Here is a 6,662-nt window from a genome sequence, read left to right as displayed (position 1 = left end):
GCCTGTATGCTTCTGAATATGGCACAAATCTGTTGTTTTTTTCTACTGAGTTCAGTTAAGTTAGGGAAAATAAATAAATCATATACATATAAATTCACGTCATCTCAACTACTATATATGAGTTAGTATAGCCACTGGGAAGGAACATTGGACTGGAGAACAGCTCCTGCTCATTTTTTCTGGGTGGCTTTGGACCCAAAGTATTGTAGCAGTCTGGGCTGTGGACAAATCTCCTGGCTCTTATTAACCCACAGAGTCTGGTTATGTCCCTCTCATTTAGTGATTCCACTTCTCTTATATTTCTTACATTTCAGGAAATGCAGATAGACTTCTGTGTCTGCCATATTCCACCAAAGGCAGCATTAATTGCTAGAAAGTTCTGGCTTATATTGACCTGAAATTTACCTCTCTAATTTCATCTGTTCATCCTAGGTTTGCTCTGAAGTCACCTAAGGCAGATTAATAAACATTTTAATCTATTTTCGAGCTTTAATTAACTTAAGCTGATTCCTCTTACCATGTGTTTAACAATGATATATGTTTAAATATGCCCTTAGTAATTGTACCTCTGTTATTAACCATAATAAATAATAATATATGTCTATTATTAGAGTAGTAATAATATTGTATTATTATTTGTAATTATGTCCACTTCACTTTATATTTTTATAAACAAATAGCAATGGCAACTTTCCCTGGCTGTGAATCTCTCCAGGCTGAAGAGGAAGTGTGAGGTACTGAGAGAAGGTCTGTTGAATTCATCACTGGATTGATCTCAGGCTTTTTATCGTTTGCTGCTGTTAACCACCTGCAGCCAAACGATGACGTGAGACTCAGGTGAGACTCACGAGTAATGTGTCAAGCTCAAGGGAATCAGTGACATCTATTTTCAAACATTATGATTTGTGAAAAATCAATTTCACCATTGCTGTCTTGCTTTGATTTAGTCCAACGTTCTTTTTGTAGAAAAATAAGTACAGCATGCCTGGTCAAAGAGAACAATTTTCCTACAAAGTTCTCATGTTTCTTATCTTGGAAGAAACGAATAAATAAAAGATCTGAATTTAAGTGGGAAAATTCTTGTGTTCTCTGTAGAGGAGATACACCCAGCATCTGAAGCCTCTAGCTACCTATTTTTCTTCTACTTCTGTATCAAGTTTAGTTGTCTTGTGCAGAGAAGTATCAATATTGGTTGTCTGGTCCAGAGAAAAAGGGTAAAAAGAAATGAAATGAAGTTATTGATATTTTTATAAAACAATCATTCTCCTTTTTTTTCCACACACAATTAATTATAGGAAGTTCATTCAGCAATACTGTTCATTTTTGACTTCTGGAGAATTTAAAAAAAGACACAGGCTGTGAATGTGAGGCAAGAAAGGAGGGAATGGATATAGTCTGGCAAATTCGACCCTATTGCTCATTATTTATAAGGTACACTTGTATCTTAAAGGATACTTCAAGGTTCTCAAAAGAGTAAATAATTACATTAATAGTACATTTCCTAAGATAAAGAGATGTTAGCACATTTGAACAATAGTTGAAATCTATGTGTTTAAATTCCTTCACTCCTTAAAGTTGAGATAATAAATAGACATTGGAAGTCAGATTTCAGAAATGTATATTTTGCATGTAAGTAGTGTACATGATACTTTTTAGTATAAGAGAAAAGACAAGCAATGACAGGAAAATGTCCAAGGATCTACTTGGCCGTATTTCATGAGCATGTACAGCATCCAAATCAGCTAATGAAATGCTTCAGTTCAGTAACTGGCTGCTTACAAAGAAATTTTAAGATAAATGTCAAGAGAAAGATGCTGTAAAGGGCAAATAAATTATGGAGTAAATTAGCATTAACAACAAGTTATAAGGAAATGAGAACATTTTCACTTTGACAAAAAAAACAGAAGCAAAAAAACCCCCAAGATATATGTAAGAATTATAAAGGAAACAGAATAATTCATGGTAGAAAAAATTGGCCAAATGATGTTTAGAGGGAAAAGGAGGAATATAATGTGTTAATACCCTGAAGTTTATTGCAATTAGAACTTTGTTTTTGATAGAAATGGGTCCAGTTTAGAGATTGACTTAGGTAGCTCATAAAATGGCTATTGTTTTGTAAATTTATCAGTGAACTTAAGACAATTTAGAATAATTCAAAGCGTATTTTACTAAAATTATCCTTTAACCCAGTATAAGTTCGGTAATTTGACAAGTTCATCAATGCTGAAGGTTAGTAGAAAGTAATTTAATACACTTTCTTGCTTGAACAGATTAATGTAGTTTAATAGAAAATGGTGATTCATTTTTTATTCACAAGGATTTAAAATTAAATCATACATTGATTTTATTTACAAAATGATCATATATATATATAAATATTGACAATTCAGGATAACAAAAAATAAGACAAATACTAATAATTCACAGTCAAATCCACTTAAAATTAATTAACATCCTGACTGTATACATGCCTTTCTCCACCAGGAAATATAACAAGACAAAACTTTGAATTGTAAATACATTTTCTTAATAGCCAATAATAGTTGTAATTAGTTCTGGGAACCATAATCAAGCAGACATGTGATTATAATTAAACATACAAATAGATATACAGAGATACTTAAGAATCTGGTAATAGTAAATAAAGTTCTCTATTGCTGAAATATGATCACTTTCTTTGTAGGTAAAATACAGATTTTCACTTTTAGATTAGAGTGTAATGTAAGTGGCTATTTGGAACAATGCATCCTAATATGAACATTCTCTCAAAGACTTTTATAAAGACAGGCGCACAGAACTAACAGGAGTTGATGTTGAATTTCAACAAGTAAGTTTCTTTAGTCTTTTTTTAAATTAAGTTTATTCACTTTTTGAGGGAGAGAGTGCAAGCGTGGGAGGGGCAGAGAGTGAAGGGGACAGAGGATCTGAAGACAGCTCTGTGCTGAAAGGGGAGCCTGATTAGGGCTGGAAGTCACGGACACCAGTCACCGGGATCAGGACCCGCGCTGAAGGGGGAGGGTCAACCGACTGAACCACCTAGGTGCCCCAAGTCTTAAACAGGTTGTATTTCCTGAAAGATGGAGAAAGAAAGGTAAATGTGAGAAAGAGAAAAGAGGTGGAGAGGAGTGGGGGGGGATGGAGTGGAGCAGGGCTGAGAAATAGAATGGTCGCTGAAAACATGAGAACAATAGAAGGGGATTCAAGGGGAATTAATACCTCCTCAGAAGAGTATCGTATAATCAGAAATCCATATGCATGTTCCTTTATTTCAAATTTACATTTATTAGTAATTTTGATTAGAATTGAGTTTGATCTGTGATTAAACATGAATCAGTTGTGAATGAAATGCATATACAGATATAATTGCACTTGCCATTCAATATGATTATTCACATTGCCCTAGTTTTATGACTTAATTTTAAAGGATTTGAATAATTAATAAAATTAGTTATAGCTTCAATCAGTTAAAAGAAACCTGTGAGCACGACACCTGGTGGCAGTCATCTATAATGTAATGGGTGTGATTTTTATTTAGGTCCCACTTAATTTCTGCATGCTGGTTAAAGGTAAAAAAAAATGATTAAAATATTGAGTGAATATATTAGGGCTTTTTTTTTTGTTCTGCATTCAGTGTTAATTGTATACCATAGTGTGCAAGGCTAGTTTTATCACTGGATTTGAGTAAATATCTGGGAATAGAATTGCTGTGTCATAGGGTAATAGTAGACACGCCTATTATATACACCTATTAGAGAGAGAGAATAGACATATAGAGTAAATTGTATATATATGGTGGACTCTGGTAGTAGTGAGGTTGGTGAGAAGTATAACAAAAATACATAAAAGTATGGAAACCATAAATGAGCAGCATAATAAATTTGTAAAAAGTGAAAATACTCCCGTAAGCAGCACCAAGATAAAACATATTAACAGAACCCCAGAAACTCAATTTATGCCCCTTCCAGTAATCTCCTAACACTCCCCCCTCTATGAAATAGCATTTTATAATATGGATGCAGCATTGTGATTTAATCAGAAAAATATATTTTGGTCTCCCTCCAAGCTTATGAACAGAGCTTCTCAAACCCTTATATTTTCCAGAGTGAGAAGAGCCATAAGAACATCTTGTGTTACCGTATCTGGTTCTTGTCCCTGGCTTCTGAAATAGCTCCTGAACCATAAGGCGAAAGAAGTATTGCTTGTTCGTAATAGGTCCCTCTCAATCACACTGAATTTTTGTTAATGAGGTGACTTTTGGAAAGCCCCTAGGAATTGGGCTGGTTGAGGGTTGGGGGGGGCCCAACCATATTATTAGTGGAACTTTCAGCCCCACCTCCCTACCTTTAGGGAGAGGTGATGGGCTGGGAGTTTAGTTAATCACTAATGGCCAATGATTTAATCCCTCATGTTTTCATAAAGCCTGCATTAAAAAACAAACAAACAAACAAAAACACCTAACGTAAGTGACTGAGAGAGCTTCTGGGATGCTGAAAACGTGCCGGTGCTGGAGGTATGCTGAACCCAGCGAAAGCATACATGCTTTGTGCCCTTCCCCACACTTTGCCCTATGTATCTTTTCTGAGTGGCTATTTTTGAACTGCTTTCTTTTATAGTAAACCAGTAATCCAGTAAGAAATTGTTTTCCTGAGTTCTGTGAGCTACTCTAGTAAATTATCAAACCTTAAGAGGGAGTCACGCAAATATCATATGACTTCACTCATATGAGGACTTTAAGATACAAAACAGATGAACATAAGGAATGGGAAGCAAAAATAATATAAAAACTGGGAGGGGGACAAAAACATCAGAGGCTCTTAAATTTGGAGAACAAACAGAGAGTTGCTGCAGGGGTTGTGGGAGGGGGATGGGCTAAATGGGTAAGAGGCATTAAGGAATCTAGTCCTGAAATCATTGTTGCACTCACTGTATGCTAGCTAACTTGGATGTAAATTTAAAAAAAAAAAAAAAAAAAGAGGGAGTCATAGGGATCTTTGGTTTAGCATTTGCCACCAGTCAGTAGTATAGGAGGCCTGGGTTTCTGATTGGACTCAGAAGTGGGGGGAGGGCAGCCCTGTGAGAGACAACCCTCAGCCTGTGGGATCTGTACTAACTCCAGGCAGTTTGTGTCAGAATGAAGTTAAATTGTAGGAGACCCAGTTGGTGTCCACCAATTGCTTGGTGTGGAACATCCCGCACGTCTGGTGTCAGAAGCGTTGGTAAGAGTAGAGTAGAAGAATAGAAGTGTTTTCTTTTTGTGGGTATGCCATAATTTATTCATTCTACTGTTGATGGACATTTGGGGTGATTTTAGTGTCGACCTACTATGAATAATGCTATATCCCTTTGTATGACTTTTGATGACCATATATAAACACTTCTCTTGGGTATATACTGAGGAGTGAGATTTTTGGGTCATATGTTCAACTTTCACTGATAAGATTAAAGGTTTTCTAACACAGTTGCATAAATGTATCCTCCCATGGACACTCTCACCTTGTTCCAGATATTTGCCAACACTTGCTTTATCTTTTTTTTTTTTAAATATAGTTTATTGTCAAGTTGGTTTCCATATAACATCTAGTGCTCATCCCCACAAGTGCCCTCCTCCATGTCCATCACCCATTTTCCCCTCTCCCCCACCGCCCACCAATCCTCAGTTTGTTCTCAGTATTTAAGAGTCTCTCATTGTCGGAGGCCGGCTCCGGCAAGTCCAGGGGTCCCTGAAGGATGGACGGTGTCGGTGAGGGAGGGAGTGAGAGAGCCCCGAAATCCTTTCTGATCACCAGGCAGGCATCTCTGTCCTGTCGGTTTTGGTGTCTTTATTTATAGGGCAAAAGTTAACATGGCATCAGGAAATGGAATTTTTACAATGGATAGCTCTTTGTGATAAGGTGTTTTTGGAAAATGTACAGAAACAGGTTTTACAGAAGTCTTCTTGCAGAACAGCCCCAATTATAGTGAAGTTGAGTAACTAAGAAAATAACAAGGTGTTCACATTATAATAACACTAAGATTAAGTCATAGGTTTGTAGATACTCTTATCCATCCTCATCACAGCTGCCGGGGTAAGGGAAGGTGTTTGTGGAAAGTAGGCCTTAGGGAAGGGGCTGCTATACACCATCAGTTAGCAAAGGTGTATGTACTAACTTATCTTCGGCCCTTATCTGTTCCTTCTCTCTAAGTTAGGCTCTTTGTCTCCAGGCAAGACTTGATTTTCCAGTTATATGCTTTATTGCACCGGAGAGCCAACCATAAAGAGTTTAGCTTATTTCCCAATACATAGAATAGCCTCTACGAGTGCATTTACCTTTGTGTCTACTTTTATGATTTCTTGAATAGCTAGGGCATGAAAGACATTTTTGGTTAGTTGATTTACATGTTGAGCTGTATGAACATCCTGAACTAATGCAACGGTAGAAACAGAATTGTACATGTAAAGGTCAATCTTTTATGACTAGGGGTCATTTGCCTGTTCATAGCTCAAGGGAAAGTATGGAGGGAAACAGGACCTTCTGGAGACATGATGTCTGTTCCCATAATCAAAAGAAGAAGTTCCTATGATAAGTTCCTTCACAAGGTGCAATCATCATACCAGGGCCAGAATGAAGGGACAAGTCACTCCCGATATTGATCAACAAGGTACCCTAGGGGTCAGTGCTCAA

The sequence above is a fragment of the Hyaena hyaena genome, unplaced genomic scaffold (genome assembly GCF_003009895.1).
Source record: "Hyaena hyaena isolate Hyena2069 unplaced genomic scaffold, ASM300989v1 scaffold_854, whole genome shotgun sequence".
NCBI classification, from domain to species: domain Eukaryota; kingdom Metazoa; phylum Chordata; class Mammalia; order Carnivora; family Hyaenidae; genus Hyaena; species Hyaena hyaena.
The sequence above is the reverse complement of the archived record's forward strand: the minus strand, read 5'-3'. Positions refer to the sequence as shown.